General features: G+C 49.8%; 1 long non-coding RNA gene across 1 annotated transcript; it reads left to right on the top strand.

Moving 5' to 3' along the window:
• The first annotated feature begins 14,586 nt into the window (after positions 1-14,586).
• Positions 14,587-16,350, top strand: LOC125512759. Its single transcript, XR_007285527.1, has 2 exons — positions 14,587-14,890; positions 15,756-16,350. It is a non-coding gene; the product is annotated as an uncharacterized LOC125512759 (long non-coding RNA).
• The last annotated feature ends 11,235 nt before the right edge of the window (positions 16,351-27,585 follow it).

Here is a 27,585-nt window from a genome sequence, read left to right as displayed (position 1 = left end):
ACGGATGCGTCTTGCCGTCGTACTTCTCTGGTACATCTGGTTTGAAATTCTTCGTGCTGGGCCACTGGACTTGCCGCAGCTCACGAGTGAACGCAGGGCAACCTACCGAGTACGGCAAGTCGCCTGGTTCCCCTGGCGCATGCATGTCAACAGAGGGCCCAGCGCGCTGGTCTGATTGACGTCGCGCTTCCCTTCGGCGCTCGATGCGAGTAAGAGCGTCTTCTTGTTGTCGTTCTTGAAGAACTTGGCGCTGATCGCGACGAGCTCGCGGATCTGACGACGCGGTGGAGTCGCTGTCGAGGTGGATCCGGCGAGTCGGCGATCTCGGCCTTCGGGGCGGAGAGTGCACAGTAGCTGCACCCCCACTAGTCTTGTCGTCTCCGGCTCGTGCCTGGCTGGCTTGCCGCGGCTGCGATGTGCTCGGTTGCCGTGGAGTGTCGCCGTTGGCGAAGCCGATGAGGCTCTGTATGGTTGCCCTCCAATTGTCGATCTTGTCCGCCGTTGGAGGGTAGTCTAGGAGCAGCTGAGCTCGCGCCAAAGCTTCTGCTGCAGTGGCGGGCGGTGGTGGCGAATGATGCGAGGAGCGGGATATGCTCGGACTTCTAACCACGTTAGAAGGAGCAATATCCTGTCCAGGCGACCGTGCCTCGCTCGTGCCAGCATGTTGGCGTGCATGGTGGTCCTGAGCGCTCCGAGATCCACCAGCCCGACCTTGGTCTAGCAAACGCATGGTACCGTGAGTACCATGACGCTGCCGGTCTCGCGCTTCCTGAGACAGGCGCGGTGCGTGTACGGACGCCGAGGTCTTGGAGTGCGCCCGGTCGTTGTGGGAGCCAGCTACGCCGCCGATGGGCAGCGCAGCCTCGCCCTTGGACCTGGCAGCACCGTGAGCTCCCTCGTCTACGCCCGTTCTTCCGCCGGCGCCCGCTCCATCAGCCGTTTGTCCCGGCTGTGGTGGGTAAGGCGCGGACAGAGCAGCCGCCTCCGAAACCTTCTTCTTCGGCGGCATGTTGATGAAGATGATGAAGATCTAGCTCGCGAGAACGCCGGATCTGGTTCACACAACTTCGACGCCCCCTACCTGGCGCGTCAAAGATGCCGGGGTACTGATCCACGGGCACCTATGGGACCGGCGGACCGGGTCCCTTTCGGTTCGGCGGGGGCGGAGATCGTGCAAAGAGCGGATCGAGGCGATGCACGAGAGCGATTTACCCAGGTTCGGGCCGCACGGATGCGTAAAACCCTACTCCTGCTTTGTGGTTTGTATTGATTTCTTGCTCGGGAGCGCGGAGTCCTACAGTACACACCCGTAGCTAACAAGACCGAGAGTGAGTGTTCGAACTAGCTAACCCCCCTCTACGTTGCACACGGGCCTCCTTTTATATGCTCAAGGGGTTACCGACAGGTGGCAACGGAGGTAAAGGGCAAAAATGGAAAGGTGCTGTGGTAGGCACAGCTACCTGCTACAGTGTATCATACCTAACCCTGACGGCAGGGGACAAGGGCCTTAAATGCCCGTCTGTGTCGCCTAAACAGTGCGAAAAGGGACCGCCAGGGACGCCACCGTTCGCCACGATGGCGATCTTGTCAGCGCCGCTTGCCACCGCACGCCGCTGGCTGCACAGCCTCCCGCCACGTACGCCTGGAAGGGCCCCAGAGTGACACGTTGGTGGATGTGCTGGAGCGCGGGCCCAGGGAGGTGGCTTGCCGCGGCAAGCGTCTTGCCGTTGTCGTTGTCTTGTCGCGCCCGGGAGCTTGCCGCTCACCGGGCCTTGCCGGGGCGCGTGGTGCGCCGCGGCAAGTTCCTCGCAATGCCTTGGGTGGCCTTCCCGGCAAGCTCCTCTTGCCGGGGCCTTGGGATGCTTTTTTTGGCCTTCCCGGCAAGCTCCTCTTGCCGGGGTCTTGTTTTCTTGGCTTGGACACTTTGTTCTTGAATGGCTCCAAAGGAACCACGGAGGACCTTGGCGGTCACCCGGCAAGCCTTGCCGTGGGATGCTGCGACTGCCCGTGGACAAGTTCGGGATACTAGGGTACCCCTACTCTAGTACACCGACAGGAGCCCCCGGGCCTGGGCCATACACGGTGCCGAGCGCTGTTGGGCCAGGCCCAAAACAGGGCACGGGCACGCGCGGCCTAGGTTACGCCGTATCTTACTCCATATCCACCGCGCCCTCCCCGAACGGCACGCGTCGAATGCGGCGTTGTGGGAGAGATCGTGGGGGTTTCTTTATTCGGAAATGCGGAACGTCCGCCCCCTCCCTCTTTATAAGCAGGGGAAACGGGGGCAGTTCGCACATTCGCCCGTTGCTGTTCCCAATCTCGGAAATCTCCGCCGCTCTCTCGCCTTCCCAAAGCCGAAAGAGAGAGAGCAGCGCCCCGCCCCCCATCGCCGCCAACATCACCAACGCCGTCGACCTCCTCCACTGCTTCCGCCATGGCTCCAAAAGCCGACAAGGGGAAGGCCGTGAAGTCGACCGAGGCGCAGCGGCTCGCGGCGTTGCGGAAGGAGCGCGCAGTTCCCCCCCCCCCCAAGCTTGCCGCGAAGGAGCTGAGGGAGAACTACTACCTCTTCTGGTCGGCGGAGACACGAGCGCACCCGCGCACAAAGGTACTCCCCGCCGTCGCTTGGAAGAAGGCCCCGAATGGATACCCCTTCTTCGCTCTGTTCTTCTACTGCGGGCTCTGCCCGCCTTTCTCTGATTTCTTCTGTGACATTATGAATACCTATGGATTCCATCTCCTTGACTTCACCCCCAATGCCGTCCTGACCATGGCAGTTTTCGCACATCTCTGCGAAAACTTTGTCGGAGTCCTTCCCAACGTAGCCCTCTTCCGCCATTTCTTCATACCCCGAGTAGAGAGAGGAGAGCCTCTATCCGGCGGAATTGCCTGGATCTCAAGGGCCGACAAGAAGGAAACCTATCTGGAGGGAGAGTTCCGCGGCAAGTGGGAGGAGTGGAGAGCAGATTGGTGCTGGATTGACGAGGAGAATCCGCAGCCATTCACCACCCGGTGCCAAACCCCAGTAGCACGCGGCAGCGATTGGAGCGACGTGGCCCCGGAAGACGACAGGCTGAGGATTGCCGTCACCAGGATCTTGCGCCTCAGGCTTGCCAGGCTTACTGTTGGCGCTGTTGGCGCAGAATTCCTTCGCCGCCGCATCACCCCCCTGCAGGAACGGGGGAGGCCCACTTGGGAATTCAAGAACGCGGCAGACATTATGAGGCTGCGGCCGGGCCTCAACTACAACTTCACAGTCTTGGAGCTCAACGCAATGCTGCAGGAGCTGTTCAAATATGACCCCCAACATCCCGAGGTGTTCAGGTTGCCGGGGGGCGTCGTCCCGTTGTGCAACAATTCCGCGCTCGACCGCATCCGTGCAATGATGCCGGAGTGCGACTCGCACGGGATTGTGCCAACTTGGCAGGAGCCTGCCGATGAGGTCGTGCAGCAGTTCTTCGACGACTTGGTGGAAGTGCCAGTCCGCCCCGACGAGAAGGACGGCCTCACCCGCGACACCACGGATGCGGAGTTGGCGCTCATCGCCACTAGGCTGGAGGAGGCAGCGGCAGCCGCAGCCGCGGGCGAGTTCGGATTCACTGTGGAGGAGGCTAATGCAGCGGAAGCGGCAAGCCGTGCCGAGCGAGGGGAGCCCGCCGGCAAGAAGGAGCTTGCCGGGCGTGGCGCTGAGCCGAGCGAGCCCGCCAAGGACACGAGCGGCTCGTTGGAAATCAACTCTTATTCCTCCTCATCTTCGAGCAGCTTGCCGCAAGCAGAGCCTCCATCCCCACCAAGAAGGCGTCTCCGCAAGGTCGGTGATGTGGCGGAGCGGCAAGCGGGTCAACAGTCGCCATGCCGCGTGACACGCTCAACCGCGGCAAACACCGTTGCCGCGGGAGTGCCTCATGCTGCGACGGCAACTGGAGCGGAGTCTAGCCGGACCACCGCTTCAGTCCCTGCCGCTACTCACGCCGCGCCGACAGCCAGAGCGGGGTCGTCTCAGCCCACCGCCACCGCTCCCGCCAAGCGGCCAAGGGAAGCTACCCCTCCACCTCCTCACGCCGGGCGCGCACCGGACTTCGACTTCTCCGCGTTCAGCTCCGACGAGGAAGAAGAAGAAGAGTAAGCTTCTCTTGTTGTGCTTATAGTTCTTCGATTCTTGCTGTTTTGTCTTGTTTCTCACTTGCTTTTCCCTGAACCTGTTCCTCTTCAGGACTCTGGCCCAGAGAGCGGCTAAGAGAGCTAAGGCCCCGGTGATCGTCATCGAGGACGAGCCCACTACGACAGCAGGTGGCGCGCCCGAGACAACCTTGCCGGACCCGGCGACTTTCCTCCAGGGCAGCCCCCAGCGTAAGTGTATGATTTACTTTCTGCTGCGAGGCACGCTTAGGTACTTGTCTTTGCTGATATCTGCTTGTTGACTTGTGTAGGAGCCGAGCAGCCTCACCAGGAGCCAAGGGAGAATCCCCCAACAAGGGAGAATTCTCCGGCAAGGGAGGGCTTCCCGGTAAGGGAGAAGTCTCCGGCAAGAGAGGGTTCTCCGGCAAGGGAGAAGTCTCCGGCAAGGGAGGGTTCTCCGGCAAGGGAGAAGTCTCCGGCAAGGGAGGGATCTCCGGTAAAGGACAGCACCAGCGGCCCCCCGACGGCGGAGACCACAACTGCAGAACCTGGTGCAGGTACTCCTCTTGCTTCGAAACTTCCCTTGGGTTCTTCTTCTTTTGATCTTCTTGAGTTTTTGCTGGATTTTTACTTGACTCTTCCCCCTTTTCCGGCCGTCAGATCCATCCGCTGCGGAGCAGATGGAAACCGAGGTCGCCGCCGACGAGGCAACCGGTGCTGGCGATGCCGCCGGCGCAGAGGCCGCTAAGGCCGACGCCGCGGCAACTGGCGAGGGGTCCGGCGATCGCACTGACGGCCCTGAGGCCGTAGGAGCGTCAGACGCTACACCGACCGCCGACCCGTCCGCCGCTGCTGCAGCGCCTGGCTCCGGAGAGCCCCAGCCGAGCGTCTACCTGAAGGCCGGCGACGACGTCTTCATCAATCTTCCCTGGGCATCAAGCTCCAGAGCGCCGGCCGAGGGGGAGATCTTCGACGGAGAAGTGCTTGCCTCCGCGGGGCTGACGCTGGTCGACGCGCCAAGCAGCAGCAGCAACGAGCCCGAAGAAGAGCGGTTGCTGCGGAAGTTGGTGTCGCTCTACCGCGCGCGACAGGCCAAGCTGGAGTCCCGTGAGGCACTTGTCGCGAAGGCGGGATCAGACATTGAAAAGCGCGCGGAAGAGCTCGGGGGCTTCCACCGGGAAGCCCTCCGATCCCTGGCGGAGGAGCGGGAGCAGCTCGTTGAAGCGCGGAAGGCCTTTCTCCTCGAGAAGGCTGAAGCCGAAGAGCGCCAGCGACTTGCCGCTGTGAAGCTAGCCGCGGAGGAGGGCGAGCTGGCGCAGCGGAAGGTCAATCTTGACGCCCACGAGGAGGAGCTTGCCTCGCGCGAGGAGAAACTTGGTGGAGCCCTCAAGCAAGCGGAGGACGCTGCCGCCGCCGCCGAGGCCGCCAAGGAGGAGTTGAAGATGAAGGTGGCGCGGCTGGAGGCCGATCTCTCCGAGAAGGGCAAGGAGCTCAGCGCCGCCAAGGTCTCCAACGTGGATCTTGAGTTGAAGCTAACAACTTTGACCAAGACTCTGGACAGCACCAAGAAGCGGGAGGCGGCCTTGAAGGAGGAAATCAAGGCTGACAAGGCGCTGCTGGAGAGTGCTGCTACCGCCCAGAACGCCTTCAGGGAGACCGTGACGCACTGGACGGAGAGTCTTGTGAACGCCGCCACGGACATCGACAAGGAGCTGGCGCAACTGGGGATGGAGGATCTCGGGTATCCCTCCGACGACAACCTCCAACCCAGCGCCAAGCTCATTCTATTCTTCAAGGGCGTGGCGACGGCCCTTCAGCGACTCCGGGAGAGGATCCCCAAGCAACTGGCTGACGAGTCGCGCAGGATCTGCGCGGGGGCCCTCCCGAAAGTATTGATGAAGGTGGCCTTCCGCAATCCGGGCCTCCGCCTCACCAACATCCTCAGGACCTTGCCGCCAGAGGCTGATCTGGAGGAGCTCAAAGCCCTTGTCGCACCCATTGTGGACAAGGTGAGCGGGATCAAGAGGGTTGAAGGCGATCGCGTAGATTAGGCCGCCCATTTCTTCTTTCCTTGTCGCTGTTTATCATGTTATGAAAACAATCTATTAGAGCTGCGACAAGCTATCTTTGTAATATAACTTTATTCTGGGTATTATTTGCAATGTCATTCCCTTTACTTGACTCTTTGCTTTGTATGCTTTTACCCTACGCTTTTATGGAACTTGCCGGTGCAGGCACCTTGGCCGCGAGCGCTGAGTGCGGAACGTCAGCAGTCTGCTGGCGGTGCCGCTACCGGCAAGAAACCTTGTCGCGACTAGTTGCAGCTCACTTAAGTTGTCGAGCGGACTCGAAACAAAGTAAGGGCGCTAGCAGCTCACTTAATTTGTTGAGCGGACTCGAAACAAAGTAAGGGCGCTAGCAGCTCACTTAATTTGTTGAGCGGACTCAAAACAAAGTAAGGGCGCAACTAGCTACGAGTTGGTTCCTCCGCGCACAGGTTTTCCATACAAAGTGCGGTCGTTCAAGGGAAATAACTTAAATTTAAAAAATCTGATTGCTCAAACTTTGGCAACTTAGCTTTTCTGTTGTTTGCTTCCCGGCAAGGCGAAACTTTCTTGAACGACGCCTGGTCCATACCATCATCTTCTCCTCTCTCCCCCGGCAAACTTGTGGGCGAGGGGAACATTCCTTTCAAAAGAAAGAAAAGACAATACAGATATGGAGCTTTACGGCTCGTTATTGCTTACCGTGGAGTAGGTGCTGCACAAATTGTCAGATCATATATGCCAAAAAATAGAAAGCATAAAATCGACAAAATGCACGGGGCACATGAGCTTTATTTATGCACGGGTTCTGCGCCCGGCTTTGTACAAAGGATTACATGCAACAGTGGCAAGACTTGTACAAAAGGTGGTTGCCGGAACAGGTTCCGGCAACCGCGCCTTACGGGTAAAACTTACGAAGATGCTCAATGTTCGAGGAGTTGCTCACCGGAATTCCATCTTCGGTCTCAAGGTGGACAGCGCCAGGCCTAGTGACTCGTTTCACCCGGTAAGGGCCTTCCCACTTCGGCGTCAACTTGTTGGAATTCTTGGTGGACTGAACGTGCCGAAGAACAAAGTCGCCTTCCTCGAGACTTCTGGCATTAACTTTGCGGCTATGGTAGCGGCGCAAAGCTTGCTGGTAGCGAGCAGCTCGCACAGCAGCCTGAAGACGGTCTTCCTCAAGGAGCAGCGCGTCATCTTGTCGCAGCTGCTCTTGCTCAAGCTCATCATAAGCGAGCACTCGAGGTGACCCGTATACGAGTTCCGTGGGGATAACTGCCTCTGCTCCATAGACTAGAGCGAAAGGTGTCTGGCCAGTGGCTCGATTTGGTGTCGTCCTGATCGACCAAAGAACCACCGGCAGCTCCTCGATCCAGTTTCTTCCACACTTGTGCAGCCTGTCGAAAGTTCTGGTCTTGAGCCCGCGCAGCACTTCAGCATTTTCCCTCTCCCCTTGACCGTTGCTTCTCGGGTGAGCAATAGAAGCGAAGCAGACCTTGGCGCCAAGATCTTGGACGTACTGCATGAAGGTGCGGCTCGTGAATTGTGTGCCGTTGTCGGTGATTATCCTGTTAGGGATCCCGAAGCGGCAAACAATCGACCTGAAGAACTTGATGGCTGACTGTGCGGTCACCTTCCTCACTGGTTCCACTTCCGGCCACTTTGTGAACTTGTCGATTGCAACGTACAAGTACTCAAAGCCCCCGACAGCTCGGGGAAAGGGGCCGAGGATATCGAGCCCCCAGACCGAAAATGGCCAGGATAAAGGGATCGTCTGGAGAGCTTGAGCTGGTTGGTGTATCTGCTTGGAATGGAACTGGCACGCTTCACACTTGGTTACTTGTGCAGTTGCATCCTGGAGGGCTGTTGGCCAGAAGAAACCTTGCCGGAATGCTTTGCCGACAAGTGCTCTTGCGCCAATGTGGTGGCCACATATGCCTCCATGTCGACAAGCTTGCCGGAGCAAAACTTGTCAGAAGCTTCTGCTTCAACGGAACAAACCCTAGGGCTTGCCGGAGCATCTTGCTCCTCAGCGCTCTTGGTGTTGGTCTTGGCTGCTGCGGGAACATCCGCTTCTAAGGCGAGAAGCTGCGTTTTTGCCGGAGCTTGACGTTCCCCGACAAGTTTGCCGGAGCAAAACTTATCAGGAGCTTCTGCTTCAATGGAACAAACCCTAGGGCTTGCCGGAGCAGACTGCTCCTCAGCGCCTTCGGCGTTGATCTTAGGGACCTTCTTGGCGGCGGCTTCGGGAAGCTCTACCGGCAAATAGTCACCAGAAATCAACTTCCTCTTTTTGCTCTGTCCAGTTGATGGTGTTACGGACGGTTGAGTCAGCTTGAGCACAAAGATCCCTGGTTCCGCAGGTAGCTTAAGTGCGGCGCACTTTGACAGGCCATCGACAATGGCGTTCTGAGCTCTTGGAACATGCTCCATTTGTAGGCCGTCAAAGTGCTCTTCTAGCTTTCTCACTTCGTCAACGTAAGCTTCCATCAACGGACTCTGATAATTCTTGTTTACTTGGCGGACGACAAGCTGTGAGTCACCCCTGACAATGAGCTTCTTGATCCCAAGGTCTGCCGCGATCCTGAGACCGGCAAGCAACCCCTCATACTCTGCAGTATTGTTTGTTGCCTGCTCCTTGGGAAAGTGCATCTGGACTATGTACTTGAGGTACTCTCCGGTGGGTGCGACAAGCAGCACACCAGTGCCGGCGCCTTGCAACGAAAAGGCACCATCAAAGTACATCAGCCATTCTTTGCTTGCTTCCTTGACGGGGATGCTCATTTCTGGAATTTCCTCATCTGGTGTTGGCATCCATTCTGCTATGAATTCTGCCAATGCTCTGCTTTGGATAGTTGAAGTGCTCTCAAACTTGAGGCCAAAGCTTGACAGTTCTAGTGCCCACTCAACAATCCTGCCTGTCGCTTCTGGATTCTGTAGTATCCTCTTTAGCGGAAAGCGAGTGACAACTGTGATCTCGTGTGCTTGGAAGTAATGGCACAGCTTTCTCGAGGCCATGAGGAGGCCGAAAAGCAATTTCTGCACGCCAGAGTACCTTGACCTAGCCCCCTGCAGGAGGGAACTGACAAAGTAAACTGGGCGCTGCACCATTTTCTTCTGTGTCTCCTCTCGCATCTGCGCAGATCCATCTTTGTCGGGACCAGAGCTTGTCGGGGAAGCCCCCTGCTTGTCGCTGGATGCGCTTGCCGTGGTTGCTGGCTCGTCATCTGCCTCCCTCTCTGCTACTAACGCAGCACTAACCACTTGATTGGTTGCCGCTATATACAGCAGCAACTTCTCTTGTGGCTTAGGTGCGACAAGTATTGGAGGGGAGGACAGGTATCTCTTCAAGTCTTGCAGCGCAGCCTCCGCTTCCGGAGTCCATCTCATTGGACCTGCCTTTTTCAATAATTTGAAAAACGGCAGGGCGCGCTCAGCAGACCGAGAGATAAACCTGCTAAGAGCAGCCACACAACCGGCAAGTTTTTGTACATCCTTGACGCGCTTGGGTGCTTCAATCTGCTCAATGGCCTTGATCTTGTCGGGATTGGCTTCAATTCCCCGCCGAGACACGAAGAACCCGAGAAGCTTGCCGGAGGGAACTCCAAACACACACTTCTCTGGGTTGAGCTTGAGGCTGATCTTGCGCAGATTTGCAAAGGTTTCGTCCAAATCTTGAATCAGAGTTGCCCTGTCCTTGCTCTTGACCACTATATCATCCATGTAGGCTTCCACATTTCTGTGTATTTGCGGCTCAAGGGCGACATGGACTACTCTTGCAAATGTTGAACCAGCATTTTTTAATCCGAAAGGCATTCGTACGAAACAGTACGTGCCACATGGAGTAATAAATGCGGTCTTCTCCTCATCCTCTTCTGCCATGAAGATCTGATGATATCCTGAATATGCGTCAAGAAATGAAAGCAAATCACATTCGGCTGTGGAGTCAACAATCTGGTCAATGCGCGGCAAAGGAAATGGGTCTTTGGGACAAGCTTTGTTAACATCGGTAAAATCGATACAAAGTCTCCATTTCCTGTTTGCCTTGCGCACAACTACAGGATTGGCCAACCACGTGGGATGGAGCACTCCTCTGACAAGGCCTGCTGCTTCCAATTTCTTGATCTCTTCTGCAATGAACTCTTGGCGCTCCACTGCTTGTTTCCTAACCTTCTGCTTGACGGGCCGCGCATGAGGACAAACGGCAAGGTGGTGCTCAATCACTTTCCTGGGAACACCGGGGATGTCAGACGGTTGCCACGCAAACACATCGACATTCGCCCGCTGGAAAGCAACGAGCGCGCTTTCCTATTTAGGGTCGAGAGTGGCACTGATGGTGAAGGTACCACCAGTGCCGTCCTCCTTGGCGGACACCTTTTTCGTCTCTGGCGGAGCTGCCATCATCTTCTTACACTTGCCGGTGGAGCTCGATGGTGCGTCCTCGACGGCAGCGCAGCACTCCGAAGAGGTGCGCTTGCCGGAGTGGGCATCAGAACTCTTGCCGGACTTGGTCTTCTTCCCCCCGGGAGCTTCAGCGGCAAGTGACTCGCGCTCTGCTGCGGCTGCTGCTTCCCGGTAGATCTTGTCGGCACAGATAAGAGCATCTTTCTTGTCGCCAGCGACAGAGATGACGCTTATCGGGCCTGGCATCTTCAGCATATTATATGCGTAGTGAGAGGCTGCCATGAACTTGGCGAGTGCTGGACGGCCAAGTATCCCATTGTAAGGCAATGGAATATCGGCAACGTCAAATGTGACCCTCTCAGTCCTGAAGTTCAGCTCGCTGCCAAATGTTACGGGCAGCGTGACTTTCCCCTTCGGCTTGCTCCTTCCCGGGTTGATTCCTTGGAATGTGCCGGTCTCTTCGAGCTCGCTGTCAGGGATTTGGAGTTTCTGGAGTACAGCGGAGGAGATCAGGTTCAAGCCGGCCCCGCCATCAACTAACATCTTAGTGACCTTGAGGTTGCGGATAGTTGGTGAAACCAACATCGGCAAGCACCCGACCGCAGTTGTGCGATCAGGGTGGTCCTCAATGTCAAAGATGATAGGCGTGCTGGATCATTTCAGAAGTTTGCGCGATTCGACAGGTGGTTCCACTGCATTGACTTCCCGCACCCACTACTTGAGTTGGCGGTGTGAAGTGTGCAAAGAAGCACCGCCGTCAACGCACAAGACCTCTGTGGCTTTCTGAAACTCCTGCTCACTGGTCTCAACATCATCCATGTCTTCGTCGTCGTCGTCGTCTTCATCGTTGTCGTGGCCGCGGGGAGGTCTGTCTCCTTGCCGCTGCTTGGCCTTGCCGCGGCGTCCTCCCCGGCCGACGCGTTTCTTGCCGGATTCTCCAGCACCTCCTTGGGCCCTCTCCTTGTCGCGTCGCTCGTACTCAGCCTTTTGCTGCTGGACAAGCTGCTCGACCTTCTTGCAACTCTGGAGGTCATGGCCCTTGGTGCGATGAATCTTGCAGTATTGCTTGTCGGAGCCGTCCTGCTTGTCGGCGACTGCCACAGCCTGGCAGTTGTTGCACGCAGCAACCTCCTTGCCGGAGCTACCAACTTTGGCCTTCTTGGCGCCACCTTTGTTGTCGGACTGCTCAACGACTAGCACCTCTTTGCCTTTCTTCTTCCTGTTCCGCCGCCGGTTTTTCTTTGCCGGGGTGGCATCCTCACTGTCAGATCCTTCTGCTCCGGTCTTCTCTCCGGGGAGTTTCCTCCCTTCCTCAGCACGTGCACACTTGTCGGCCAGGGCATACAGCTCACTGACGTCTCTTATCCTGCACATCGCCATCTCCTCCCGCATCCTGCGGTTACGCACGTTCTGATGGAACGCGCTGATGACCGCGGCGGGGTGGACGTCTGGGATGTTATACTGTACACGGCTGAACCTCTGAATGTACTTGCGCAGGGGCTCTCCTTCCTTCTGGGCGAGCAGATGAAGGTCACTCTCTTGGCCATGAGGTTTGTGGCCGCCTGTAAAGGCGCCGACAAACTGATGGCATAGATCAGCCCAGGAGGATATGGAGTTATCCGGCAAGTGCATGAGCCAGGACCTGACGTTGGGCTTGAGCACCAGCGGGAAGTAGTTGGCAAGGATCTTGTCGTCCCGCCCCCCGGCAGCCTGCACCGTGATGGTGTCGATGCTGAGGAACACGGATGCGTCTTGCCGTCGTACTTCTCTGGTACATCTGGTTTGAAATTCTTCGTGCTGGGCCACTGGACTTGCCGCAGCTCACGAGTGAACGCAGGGCAACCTACCGCGTACGGCAAGTCACCTGGTTCCCCTGGCGCATGCATGTCAACAGAGGGCCCAGCGCGCTGGTCTGATTGACGCCGCGCTTCTCTTCGGCACTCGATGCGAGTACGAGCGTCCTCTTGTTGTCGTTCTTGAAGAACTTGGCGCTGATCGCGACGAGCTCGCGGATCTGATGACGCGGTGGAGTCGCTTGTCGAGGTGGATCCGGCGAGTCGGCGATCTCGGCCTTCGGGGCGGAGAGTGCACAGTAGTTGCACCCCCACCAGTCTTGTCGTCTCCGGCTCGTGCCTGGCTGGCTTGCCGCGGCTGCGACGTGCTCGGTTGCCGTGGAGTGTCGCCGTTGGCGAAGCCGATGAGACTCTGGATGGTTGCCCTCCAATTGTCGATCTTGTCCGCCGTTGGAGGGTAGTCTAGGAGCAGCTGAGCTCGCGCCAAAGCTTCTGCTGCAGTGGCGGGTGGTGGTGGCGAACGGTGCGAGGAGCGGGATATGCTCGGACTTCTAACTCCACGTTAGAAGGAGCAATATCCTGTCCAGGCGACCGTGCCTCGCTCGTGCCAGCATGTTGGCGTGCATGGTGGTCCTGAGCGCTCCGAGATCCACCAGCCTCGATCTTGGTCTAGCAAACGCATGGTACCGTGAGTACCATGACGCTGCCGGTCCCGCGCCTCCTGAGACAGGCGCGGTGCATGTACGGACGCCGAGGTCTTGGAGTGCGCCCTGCGTTGTGGGAGCCGGCTACGTCCGCCGATGGGCAGCGCAGCCTCGCCCTTGGACCTGGCAGCACCGTGAGCTCCCTCGTCTACGCCCGTTCTTCCGCCGGCGCCGCCCCCATCAGCCGTTTGTCCCGGCGTGGTGGGTAAGGCGCGGACGGAGCAGCCGCCTCCGAAACCTTCTTCTTCGGCGGCATGTTGATGAAGATGATGAAGATCTAGCTCGCGAGAACGCCGGATCTGGTTCACACAACTTCGACGCCCCCTACCTGGCGCGCCAAAGATGCCGGGGTACTGATCCACGGGCACCTATGGGACCGGCGGACCGGGTCCCTTTCGGTTCGGCGGGGGCGGAGATCGAAAGAGTGGATCGAGGCGATGCACGCGAGCGATTTACCCAGGTTCGGGCCGCATGGATGCGTAAAACCCTACTCCTGCTTTGTGGTTTGTATTGATTTCTTGCTCGGGAGCGCGGAGTGCTACAGTACACACCCGTAGCTAACAAGACCGAGCGTGAGTGTTCGAACTAGCTAACCCCCCTCTACGTTGCACACGGGCCTCCTTTTATATGCTCAAGGGGTTACCGACAGGTGGCAACGGAGGTAAAGGGCAAAAATGGAAAGGTGCTGTGGTAGGCACAGCTACCTGCTACAGTGTATCATACCTAACCCTGACGGCAGGGGACAAGGACCTTAAATGCCCGTCTGTGTCGCCTAAACAGTGCGAAAAGGGACCGCCAGGGACGCCACCGTTCGCCACGATGGCGATCTTGTCAGCGCCGCTTGCCACCGCACGCCGCTGGCTGCACAGCCTCCCGCCACGTACGCCTGGAAGGGCCCCAGAGCGACACGTTGGTGGATGTGCTGGAGCGCGGGCCCAGGGAGGTGGCTTGCCGCGGCAAGCGTCTTGCCGCTGTCGTTGTCTTGTCGCGCCCGGGAGCTTGCCGCTCACCGGGCCTTGCCGGGGCGCGTGGTGCGCCGCGGCAAGTTCCTCGCAATGCCTTGGGTGGCCTTTCCGGCAAGCTCCTCTTGCCGGGGCCTTGGGATGCTTTTGTTGGCTTTCCCGGCAAGCTCCTCTTGCCGGGGTCTTGTTTTCTTGGCTTGGACACTTTGTTTTTGAATGGCTCCAAAGGAACCACGGAGGACCTTGGCGGTCACCCGGCAAGCCTTGCCGCGGGATGCTGCGACTGTCCGTGCACAAGTTCGGGATACTAGGGTACCCCTACTCTAATACACCGACAAGAGAGAAAACAGAAAAGACTAAAAAGAGAAGAGGAGGCCCACTTACCTCTTACCTATTCGAAATTGCCCAGCAAGCCCACCAACGCCGATCACTGTTCTTCTTCTTCCCGTACGGCAGCTCATCGACAGTGTCCACGTCGGCCATCGCTTGATTTGACGGCCGGAGCAAGCCCCTGCGCCCTATAAAACTACCCCTAGTGCTAGACCTAGCCCTCCTCGTCCACTTCCCCTTCCCCTCCTGTCTCGCCGCCGCGCAGGTAACGTGCCTCCTCGCCTCGCCGACGCCATGGCCGAGCCGAGCTAAGTACTGTAGTCATTGGTCATCGCCGCACCCTCTTCCTGCGGCTGCGGGCTGCACAGCAGAAGGTCGCCGCCGTCTCTCTCCGGCTCGGACGCGTATCCGCGAGCACGGGAGTCTCCTCCTCGACCTCGCCTTCTACTTCCCGAGGACCACCGCCGGGTCAGGGTCCCACGCCGTCGCTCCGCGGCATCTCTCGCTTCCGCTTCGTGTCCTACAAGCCCGTGGTGAGCTCCCGTTCTTCCCCGCCCCCTTTCCTGGAATTTACCCCGTAGCCACCGTTTTCCCGTCGTGCCGGAGCACGCCCGCCGCGGTCTCGCACACGCGCGAGCTTGCAAGGTGAGCTTTCCGGACGACAGGGGATATTGTTTATGTTTTTTTTTTTTTGCGATTACTTGGTGTATGATGGTAAATGTTGCGGATCCTTGTTGATTTATGACTAGTAAACACTTGTGCGCTCCAATTTGTTTCTCCACTAGCCCGTGCTTGGGTTACATTTTGATATTTGGTTAAAACTGATAGACATGGCTATCACTCGTGGAGCTTCACGAGGGCCCGCCAGTCATGGAGAAAAAATAATGCTTTTTTCTTTACATATGTCATCCCAATTCACTAGCAGACCAAAGCACTACTGCATTCCATCCAGCACCGACTGGTCTCATTCTCATCCATCCATGGCCCGACACTGCCTAGCATTCTGCCGATCAGCTCTACCCCCGATTCAGGCGGATTAGGACACAGCCGCATAGAGGAGAGCTGCTGAGGAGGCGAAGAGGTCCAGTAGACAGGCAGCCGGCCGCAGCGAGTGCGCAACCATCTTCTGATCTGCCCCGGCGGCGTGGCCATGACCCCAGGTTGTAGTTGCCAGCACACAGCGGCGAGCAGGCTGACCCAGGCAAAGAGCAGAATCGACCTAACCAATCAGGCACGGAGGCACCGCATATGAAATTTTCTTTCTTTCCCCAATGACACCATTTATTTACAGGCTGTATCGTTGTAGCAATATAAATTTCACTGACCAATGACTACAGTACTTAGTTGTATTGTTCAGAAATTAATCTTTTTTGGCCCGCCCCAACTTATTTTTTGTAGCTCGGCCGCTGATGGCTACCACCGGTGCTAGCAGCAGCAGCAAGTCGCCTGCAGCTTGTCGCGAGTGCCACCAAGTGAGCCATGGAAAACCTGATTGCCCGAGTCTGCCCTGTTACAACTGTGGGGGAGCTTTTCACACCAGAGGCAAATGCGTTAGCACCAAACGTGTTCCTCACACTGGACCGAGATGTCCAAGATGCGGTGGTTTTCAACACTCAGAATCTAACTGCCCCGTGACCGAAGCCGATTCTCGCCCCCCTGTGTGCCCACGGTGTGCTACGGAACATCGCCAGAGAGACTGCCCTCACCCTGACCGTCCAATCATATATTCGGGGTGGACAGGCTATGGGAAATGCACACTGTGTGGTGATTCGAATCACGTTTATCGTGATTGTCCCAGTAAGTACTGGTAGTTTCTAAGTATCTTGTCACTGTAGTTCGTGAGTTTGATGAGTATTTTTAAGGACTATTAGCTATTGTTTTGCTCATTATGGATATTAAAATGTTGAACTTTTAGGTGTTATTTTATCAAGTCACTTCAAATGTTCAATATCTTTTAAGATCCAATATTATTTATATGATGGATGTTGTGTCACATATCAATGTTCCTTAATTTAAACATGCAAAGCGTGCGTGTTACTAGTGTGGTGGATATTTTTTATGCAGCTTTTCAGTGAGGAAGAGACCGTGCATTTATGTTATTGGGCTCTTTTTCACTTATACTGACCACATGACCTTTTTTTTTGCGAGAAAACTTTTGATCTATTCATCTTAAATCATGGCAATACAATGAACATCAGAAATGATACAAATTACATCCATATCCGTAGACCACTTAGTGATGACTATGAGTACTGAAGCGATACGAAGGATTACGAGGACTCGACCTCAGGACCTCACGCTATAGGCGAAGGCTGCTTGCCACGCGAACTAGCAACTTGTTGTGATTTCATACAGCGTGAGTTATATAAGAACCGCACAACATCGTTCATATATAAAAGAGAAAAGTATATTGTTTGTCTCTCAACTCTTAACGGAGTCTAGATTTAGTCCCTCAACTACAAAACCGGGTAATTTGCACCTCGAACTTTTTAATACCCGACAAATTTTGTCCCTTGACACAACAAAAGCGGTTTCTGAACTGACTTGGCATGTTTTTGACCGGTCATAGTCCAAGTGGCTGTATTTCTCTATCCTACTCATCCTATCTCTTCTTCCCTCCTTTATCTCTCTCTAATGGCCATTTCATTGAGCAGTTAGAGTGCACCGGCTGCACAAGCACTGTGGTGGCATGCTAGGATGCCGACGGTGATGACGCCGAGCTAGCGCTTGAGGGGCTCTACAACACGCAAGTCTCTGTCGCTGTGCCGGTTGGGTGTCCATGTTGCTGCGCTGGTAGGAGGGAATCGTGCTGCAGCTTGTCGGGAGCAGCACGGGTTGCCCGTAGCGGCATAGGCCTCCTCCGTGGCTTGCCATGTGCAAGCGCTCCACCTCATCGTCGTAGTAAACCACACCAAAGGAAGCAACGCCGGAGGCCCTAAATCGCTGACGCCCAAATCGTCTTCCTCGACTCCGTTGACTGCCGCCGCACCGCGATCTCCTCCTCCTGCAAGCTCCGGTTCTCCCTGTCGGCTTCCTAAGCTCCCCGTGGTCCTACCTAAGCCTCACGCGTCCTCCCCAAGAAGCCCCTCGTCCACGAGCTCACCCTGCCGCGAGCCCGTGGTCCGCCACCCGCTGTCGTCGATGCAGTCGTCGCTCAGGTGCTTATCCGTCGCGTATGAGTACGCGTACGTGCTAGAGTTGAGCCCCTGGTCGTTTCTCCCCTCTCCCCAAGCCTCCCGGTGCCATCTAGCTCGATGTCCGCATAGCGCCGCCCGTCCTTGCCGGCGAAGCTTCGGCCATCCCGTGTGTCCGTGCTTGCTTTCCCAGACGCGCGGACACCCCAGCTTGCTCCAAGGCATGGCGCAGCCTCTCCCCGCTAGCACCCGCCTCGTCCAGAGCGCCGCCGCCGATGCAAGCTAATTTGCCAATGAGAGGAGCTATTTGCCGGCTCCTTTGCCATGATGGCGTGGACCAGTCAAACCAGTCAAAATCCATGCCAAGTCAGCAGTGAAACCGGGTCGGCTGATACAAGGGATGAAATTTGTCCGGTATTAAAAGTTTGACATGCAAATTGCCTGGTTTCATAGTTGAGGGACTAAATCTAGACTCCATCAAGAGTTGAGGGATGAAAAATATATTTTTCTGTATATAAAACGATATCCGAAAAAATCGAAACTTTTCTTACAAAAATGCGAACAATTTGCAAATGCCGATTTTTTCTTTCAAAAAGCAAAAAAGTTACGAAACTCCAATCCTTTTTAATTTTCATAACAATTTTCGAAATTCAAAAAAATCTAAAAATGTGACGAACTTTTGGGATTCCAATTATTTTTTTAAAAATAGACAGTTTATAAAAATGCAAAAGCTTGCAAATTCCAAACATTTTTAGAAAAATAAGAAAAAATATCAAAAACACGATTTCTTTTTAATAACATGCATAATGTTTGAAAACATTTTTTGAAACCCCGGCCATTGGGATTTTTTAAGAGCTTTTTAAAGTGGGATTTTTTTTGAACTCCTGATTTTTAAAAAACTATGAAAAAAACTAAATTAAAAATATATTTTAACTTCTGAATTTTTTAAAAGCGCGGTTTTTTATTTGCTGACAATTTTCTTCCGGAACATTTTTCAAAATTATGAAGAAAACTGGAAACCACAAACAATTTTTAAATTTTAACAAAAACAATTACAACATGAACAATTTTTAAAATTTCTAAACATTTTTCCAAAACGTCAAAAAAAATTAAAAAATGCAAACAGTATTGGAAATTCCCAACAGGCGTCTGACGGGAGCGATATAGTCCCCTAGTTGGGCCCTGGCCTAGCTGTTATTTTCTATCTTTTTGTTATTCTTCGTTTTTTCTTTAATTCATTTTTCTTGTTTTTGAACTTTACTATTCTTTTTAAAACCAGTTATTTTTTTGAAATGTTGTTCGGAATACAAAAATAACAGTTTTAAGGAAATGTTTCAAATCATGATTTAAATTCTTTTTTCAATCAAAAAATCAATTTTATCATTTTCTATTTATTCATTATGTTTAAAATTTAATAGCCCGGGCTATTAAGTACGGACCTGACGCTATAGGTGAAGGCTGCTTGCCACTCGATCCAGCAACTTGTTGTGATTTCATACAGCGTGAATTATATAAGAACCGCACAACATCGTTCATATATAAAACGATATCCAAAAAAAATGAAATTTTCTTTAAAAAATGTGAACTATTTGCAACTGCTTATTTTTTTCTTTCAAAAAGCAAATAAGTTAGGAAACTCCAATCCTTTTTAAGTTTCATAACAATTTTCTAAATTCAAAAGTAATTCTAAAAATGTGACGAACTTTTGGGATTCCAATTATTCTTGAAAAATAATAGACAGTTTATAAAAATGCGAAACCTTGCAATTTCCAAACATTTTTTGAAAAATAAGGAAAAAATATTAAAAAAACACGATTCTTTTTAATAACACGCACAATGTTTGAAAACATTTTTTGAAACCCCTACCATTCAGATTTGTGAAGAACTTTTTAAAGCAGGATTTGTTTTTGAAATCCTGATTTTTAAAAACTATGAAAAAAACTAAATTAAAAATATTTTGTAATTCTGAATTTTTTAAAAGCACGAACATTTTTTATTTTCTGACAATTTTCTTCCTGAACATTTTTCGAAATGATGAAAAAAACTAGAAACCACAATTTTTTAAATTTTTTAAGAAAAACAATTATAACGTGAACAATTTTTTAAATTTCCAAACATTTTTCCAAAACGTCAACAACTTTTTTAAATAATGCAAACCGTTTTGGAAATTCCCAACAGTACAGTCCCATAGTTGGGCCATGGCCTAGGCTTCTATTTTTTTAATTCATTTTTCTTCTTTTTGAACTTTAATATTCTTTTTGAAACCAGTTAATTTTTTTTGAAATGTTTTCGGAATACAAAAATAATAGTTTTAAGGAAATGTTTTAAATCATGATTGAAAATTCTTTTTCCAATCAAAAATTCAATTTTATCATTTTGTATTTATTAATTATGTTAAAAACTTAAAATGATAGTTTTAAGTACCTGTTTAAATTATTTTTAAATACCTTTTCCTTTTAAACCTAGCATAAATGCCTACCATAGGCATGTCCACTTTCTCACAAGTTATGGTCATTCCAAGAATGTTCCAAAAAACACCTTGTTGATCGTATGGTGTCTGGGTATTCCAGAAGGATCGGTTTGAGAGCACGTCATTTCGTGACATCCGTCAAATGGCCCTAATTTTTTCATTGACTTGTATGACCAATTCAAAGTAGTATGCCAATTTGTTTTGGCTATTTGTTTTTGCATTTTCTAGAGTTTACTCGGTCAGAAAAGACCGATAAATGGCCGGATGTGTCGGGACTTCCCTATGGTGTAAGAAATCATTTAAACCCGACATGAATGTATGCCATGGGCATTCTCACCAGCTTGCAAAAATTGGGGTCATTTTAAGAATGTCCAACACTAGATCATGTTCAACGGAGGATGCCTCGGTAGGCCAGAAGGCTCCGCTTGCGAGCACGTTGTTTGTCGACATCCTTGAAGTGATCCCAATTTTTTTCATGAACTTATATCACCAATTCAAGGCACCATGCCAAGTTATTTCGATTTTTGTCAAGTCTTGCATTTTCTAGAGTTTTCTCGGTGAAAAATGGTCGATAAGTGGCTGGACATGACGCAACTTGCATAAGGTGTCAGCATTCGTTCAAATCTGACATGGATGCCTATCATGGGTAAGGCCACCCGCTGGAAAATTTGGGGTCATTTCATTCATGTCCAAAAATATACTATCATGTTCAATGGAGAGTTTTCGGGTAAGCCAGAAGGGTCCGTTTGAGAGCACATTTTTTCCGGCATATGTCAAATGACACCAATGTTTTTTCTGTGAGATAATATGATCAATTGAAAGCACTATGCTAAGTTGTTTGAGTTTTCGACAATTTTAGCATTTTTTGGAGTTTTATGCATGTCAAAAAATAGACCAGGTTCAACAGAGAGTGTTTGAGAGCGAGCTTTTTTGGCATCCGTCAATGCCCCCAAATGTTTCTTATGAGGTTATATGACCAATTCAAGACACCATGCCAAGTTGTTTGAGTTTCCGATAAATTTTGCATTTTTTTGTGTTTTCTCGATAATGGTCGAACTTGTCGCAACTTGCATACGGTGTCGGAAATCGTCCAAACCTAACATGGGCATACCGACCTACTTGTAAAGGTTGGGGTCATTTGAAAGATGTCAAAAAAATAGACCATGTTCAACGCAGGGTGTTCGGATAGGCCAAAAGGGTCCGGCTGAGAGCATGTTGTTTTTGAGAACCTTGAAATCATCCCAATTTTTTCCATGACCTTGTATTACCAATTCAAGGTACTATGCCGAGTTATTTTGGTCTTCGACAAATGTTGCATTTTCTGGAGATTCTCTGTCAATAAGACTGATAAATGGCCGAACGTGTCGCAACTTGCACACGGTATCAGAAATTGTTAAAACCTGACATGAATACCTACCATGGGCATATGCCCATCTTCTTACAAAACTTTGGGTCATTTGAAGGATGTCTAAAAATAAACCATGTTGAACGAAGAGTGTTTAGGTAGGCCAGAAGGCTCCGCCTGAGAGCGCGTTGTTTCTTGATATCCTTAAAATGGCCCTAATTTTTTCATGGCCTTGTATGACCAATTAAAAGCACCATGTCAATTTATTTTGTTTTTCGACATTTTCTAGAGTTTACACGGTGAAAAAAGACCGATAAATAGCCAAATGTATCACAACATATAAATGGTGTCGGAATTCGTTCAAACACTTATGCCTTGGCACAACTAGGGGACGAGTTGGCTCCTGTTTGCATCTGATTGGCCGGCCCAAGTATTCGAGGATTTGAAAAAAAATCATTGATTTTCAAAAAATGTTCACGGATTTTAAAATTTTCACAGATTTCCAAAAAATATTAAGAAAAACGTTCGCGACTTTAAAAGGTTCATGAATTTAAGAAAAAAATTCACGATTTTAAAATGAAATAAGCAAATTTATAAAAGGAAAAAATTAAAAAGGAAAGGGAAATAAAAACAACAAAACCCCCCAAAAAACCAAACAAGAAAGCGGCTATGTGATTTTTAGGGCGTCTCCTATTTGGTGCATAGGTTGCTCATTAACGACCTAGCGCGTACCCTACATCGATCATTTTTTGAAGTGACGAACATTTTTCTGAAATTGGGGGAACAATTTTTGTAATTCATGAACATTTTTTGCTTTGCACAAACATTTCTGAAATGCTTGAACATTTTTAAATCACCAAACATTTTTTAATTCATGAATAGTTTTGAAATTCTGTGAACATTTTTTAAAATTCATGAATATTTTTTAAGTTGGTAACATTTTATTCAATTACATAATGTCCGAATATTTTTTTAAATCATGTACAATTTTTGAACCCGTAAATTATTTTTAATATTTTTTTATAAATGAAAGAAAATCAAATTTCAAAACTTTTTGAAATAGCAAATTATTTAAAAAATATAGAAAAAAGGTAAAAAAGGAAAAATCAAAATTAAGAAAACTGAGTGCGCCATAATGGGCCGGATAGAAAGGGCGTGTTGTATAGGAGGCCCCGTTTTTTAACGTTGGTTTGAAGAAGAGAAAAGAACTAAACTAAGCATGTTGGGTTATTCGTCCCACTTGGTTAATATGTTCGCACTTAACCGGGAGGTCAGGAGTTTGAATCACGTTGCTGCACATTTTTTGAGTTTTTAACTAAAAAGAAAAGGAGTAAATGGGCCGAGCCCGGACCGGACCGGGGGGGGGGGGGGGGGGGGGGGGGGGGCTGGTGTGCGCTGAATAGAACCGGGCGGTACGTAACAACGGGTGACATATTTTGAAAAAAGACCACCCTACTCTTTATTATGAAGTGACATGAACAGATCTCACTCGTTAATGTGTTAGGCTTATATTGAAACAGAAGTGTATGAATAATTGCTTAACTTTAAGCAACTTCTATTAGGCTCTTCTTCCATGTGCATAAATTGTGCACGATGGAACATCTTTCTTTAAGTTATTGTTGTCCATGTTGCTGAAGAAATAATATGGCTAAAGCAAAGCAAATCTAATTCCACTTTTTCAATTATCTTGTAACTAGAATCACCAAGAAATTGTTTTTTTATAATCTATGAATTCAATGGCACCACTTGGGGAAGTTCTTATCATGTTGGGCAAATTTGTTTTTGTTATCTCGAGCATACTCTGTTCTGCAGGTTGTTTATAGCTGGCTACAAAACTAAGCTGCGTGAGGAGATGCATGTCATGTGTTGTGAAAAATGTTCATGAGCACCAAGTGGTCAGCTACTCTTTCACTAGTACCCGACTAACATGTGTTTTCGCAGAATCGCATTTAATCAAGTTTGTACACATATCTCGGACCTCCATTGATGTGAGCGCCTTAGCCGAATAGATCATTACTCCTATATAGGATGGTGGGGGTACCCACCTCCCCGGGCTCTTTGCAGCTGAAAGAGATTCCCAGCCATCCATCACACGGTGGCTTGCGCCGGAAGCCTCTTGGAGCACTTTCTGATGACGTTCCCAAAAACTGTCATCATGAAACCATCATTGATGATGATGATTTACTTGGTTTGTCGCGGAAACCGTCATGAACTAGCAACATGAAGATGGCCCTCAAATCGGTAGCCTTATTATGACAGACAAAGTGGAACCGCCACAAAAACCGTCATGTATTGACCAGTTGGGTCTAGCTTTGACGGCCAAAATGGTGTATAAGATCTGATCTTCCGGTGATGATGTGTCATGTGTACCCCTTTTTTGCCCCGCATGTCAGTCTGATGTAGTCAAAATACAGGGATTGCCTACAGGCCACTGGGAGGGGGGGGGGGGAGTATCTGGTGAAACGAACAAACTGATGCACCAGGTACACTAGCGATAGATGGGCGTTGGATTTGTAAGAGAGGGACATGATTCGGTTCGATGATTGGGCTCCTGGTATATTTGCAAAACAGTCCTTGCATTACAGCTAAATCCAGCAAATTGACCTCCATGCATCTAGATCGTCTTCCTCCCCTTCCTATGTTTTGTACCAAGCCTGGAGCTAGGGCTAAGCAAAATCTAGGCGAGCCCTCTCTCTCTCTCTGTGCTGGTCCCTCGTTACACCAGATGCACCCTCCCCCTTCCAACTTCTCTCTCTTTCTGTCCGGCTTCCGGCGTTGACGCATCAGTGCCCAAAATCCAACTCATGTGGTCCACCGGCGGGTCACCGTGATTGCGTCGACCTAGCGACGCGACGCTGTAGCTCCAGGGATATCGATGTTGCGGTTGATTAGGAGCCAACCATCCTCTTTTTACTGATAAAGGATCCACGGTATGATCACTAATTTTGGTTGTTCTGTTATCCACGTTCCCAATCCTTAGGTTCATCGATTCGTTTGAATGCAGTAGCATTTGGTAAATTGAATAGTATGAGCACCGAATCAATGTGCGACATGCAGTTCTAATGGATAATTTTACGAGTAATTATAGGCGACTGGAAAAATAGATGAGGGCAAATATGTTTGTACAATCTGTATGTCAAGCACAAGGTTTGACTCCCTATTTTGATCCTTTATTACTAAAAATTATTAAGTAGAAAGTGCACTTTGGAGTGTCCAACTTAACTTGCTGAATGCATCACAAGTTCATCTTTGTGATTTTATTATGTAGTTCATCATTCCCCTGAAACTGGTGTTTTCAGTTTGTATATACAATGTAGTAACCCATCAGTGGCAGAATGTCGGCATTCCTTATAATCCATTTGCAAAATCTCATAAATTGCGAGGTCCCTGTAATCTGCAGTTAGAAGGGATACAAAAATTATCCTCAGTTGCAACTATAAGACTGGAAAATAGACAATTAGTACTTTTATATGAAGATATCAGTGCTCCAGCAGGCCTCAGCTCATGTTTATAAATGTTTCCACGTGATAGTTAGTACTTTTATATGAAGAAACCAGTGCTACAGCAGCCATTTTCTCAAGCTTAGTGCTAGCAGGCAGAACACATGTACTGCCAGCGTGCTCATTTTTTTTCAGTTTTGGGTTCAATGTTTACTCAGTTTAGGGCCATCACTTGCTAAAATCTAGTTTAATCATATTGTTCCTATCATCGACGCCTACAACTCTACACTAACATTGACACCAGTGTGTTTGTCGCAGATGGATCAAGTGCTTCACTGGATAAAAGAAACAACACACCCTGCCAACAATACGATAATTCTCGTTGTGTCTAACATATATGCAAGACCAAACCTTCCAGAGGTATACTCTAATAATGTGGTAGTTGTATTGCAAGTGAAGCATGAGCAGAATAGGTAAATCGTAAGGGTAAAAGTTTATCCTCAGCTGGTGCAGCAAGATTGGAAATAGACAAACGAGCAGTGTGATTATAAACATTTTTCATGTTTTCCAAGTAAAAAAAAGTTTCCATATGACTGTCAGTACTTGTGTATGAACTATGAACATGTTAATACCTGGGATTTATGGTACAAGTCAGCAGTATATTATTTTCTACGCAACTCTTGCTATTCACTTTGTTGATTTTGTATGCCCTTTTTGTGCAGGTTTGATGCAATTGAGAATTGACCCATGTTTTCTTGTGCGTCGGCAGGTGAAGACTTTCATGGCTGGAGTCACAACAATCTCCTAAGTTTAGAGCTTAGATTAGGAAGAAATAAATCATGTAGTATGTGGCTTTTGAAGTTCAGATGGACAACTTTTGTAAAGTTTATGTTATTTTTTGTATCAAATTCTTGCGTTGTTCCCACATGTAAATATCTTGACGTTTATACATGGAAACAACTAAAAAAATATATTGTCCAGCGCGATCACATAATCTCTACTACTTAAAAAGAACGTAAGGTTCCTATTTCACTTTTTTCCCCACAAGCCTTTCGTCCAACCTTTCGAGTATATGATAATTGTAGCGATCCGACCTCAAACGGTCAAATCTATGCATAAGTATCATCCCTGGATCGGTAATGCTGAGACACACAGTACTTGAAGGATTTATAACAGAGTGCAATCACACACTTATTACATCGAATATCTCAAAAGAGAACTTATTACAATAATATGGCTTAAGGCCATCTAAATAAGATAACTGCGGAAGCATCGAAGGTAAATGAGTCCATCAACTCCAACGGCATAGCGCACCTTACTCTTCGTCTGAAAAGTCTGCAACATAATACGTTGCAGCCCGAAAACGGGTCAGCACATGAAATATGCTGGCAAAATAACACGGTAGAGCAATGAACAAGATAACAACTATATCTACATGCATATATGGCTGGTGCATGCTCTATGGTTATTGTTTTTGCGTAAAGCCAATTTTTCCCTACTACAAAAGAATATATTTTATTTAACTACAAAGTTTGTTGAAAACATTGAGAATGGAAACCCCATCTCAATCCCAAAATTAATAATCAATAACCCAACAAATTAATTAAGAGTGATGAAATCAACATAATAATTCAAGCACCAGATACTCAAGATGTCCATAACCGAGGACACGGCTAACCATGATTAGTTTGTACACTCTGCAGAGGTTTGCACACTTTTCCCCACAAGACTCGATCTTCTCCGTTGGATTTCTCGCACTACATGGTGTTTGAGAAACGGATGACTGAGACACAGTCTTTCAGAAGCATTAACTCTTTCGATGGGTAAACCGTACCACCTACATCCCCTACATCTGCTAGTTTACCACTGAAAGAGGTCACACAACATACTCTACTATGCCAGAGCCCATAATGGCTTGTGGCTGCACATGGAAGTTTCTAGCATGAATAATCTTATGATTTCTTTGAGCCTGGGTGGCGAACCATAGGATGATCACACGGATTCGCCGGGATCTCCTTGGACAACACTGGATTCCCCAGGTGCCCACAAACAATCCACCCAGATGTGTATTAAAGTAGCCACCTTAAATAAACCCTTGGTTCATAATAATCTCTCACATCTGTCATGAATCACTCAAACCAAACCATGTCTACGAGCATAGCATAGCAGTGTAAGCATAACATAGAAGTAACTCCCAGGGTTTGAAATAAAGGGCAATATGTTCTACCTCATCATCTAGTTCCCAATACCCACATGTTATCAAAATCCTACTCATGCAATGTTTGAGGGTTAAAACTAATGCATAAAAACCGGGTAATAAAGGATATGATCAAAGTGTTACTTGTCTTGCTGACGATCTGAAAACCCTAGTGACTTGTAGTAGCACGCTTCACACTCTGGAAATTCTATCGCAAACAAACAATAGCATACGTAAGCAATCAAGCATATATGCAAGGGTAAAACTCAAATAAAAAGATCAAAACTGAAAGGTCAACTGAAGAGATGCGATTTGCAAAAAGAATCAATCGAATCGGACCTACAGAACTAAAACTATGATGAAAAGAAGTTCGAATTCAAATCTGCTTGAAACCAATTTTTAATTTGTAAAAACCATGTTCAAGTTGATTAACTAGAAAGAGGGGTTTGAGACGAAGATTTTGGCGTTGGTTCACTGGATTTGGATGAACGGTTAAAAAGTTGCGAGGGTTTGAAGATCAAGGGCTAATTTGCGATAAAAATAATCGCGGATAGGTCCCTGGCCGAAAATAAAATAAAAAGAAAAACGCTATCGAATGAATGTTAGCTAGCAGAGACAAATGAACGAAAACGTTCACGAACA

Source organism: Triticum urartu, chromosome 6 (assembly GCF_003073215.2).
Source record: "Triticum urartu cultivar G1812 chromosome 6, Tu2.1, whole genome shotgun sequence".
NCBI classification, from domain to species: Eukaryota; Viridiplantae; Streptophyta; class Magnoliopsida; order Poales; family Poaceae; genus Triticum; species Triticum urartu.
Note: the sequence above shows the minus strand (reverse complement) of the source record. Positions and strands in the feature narration are given on the sequence as shown.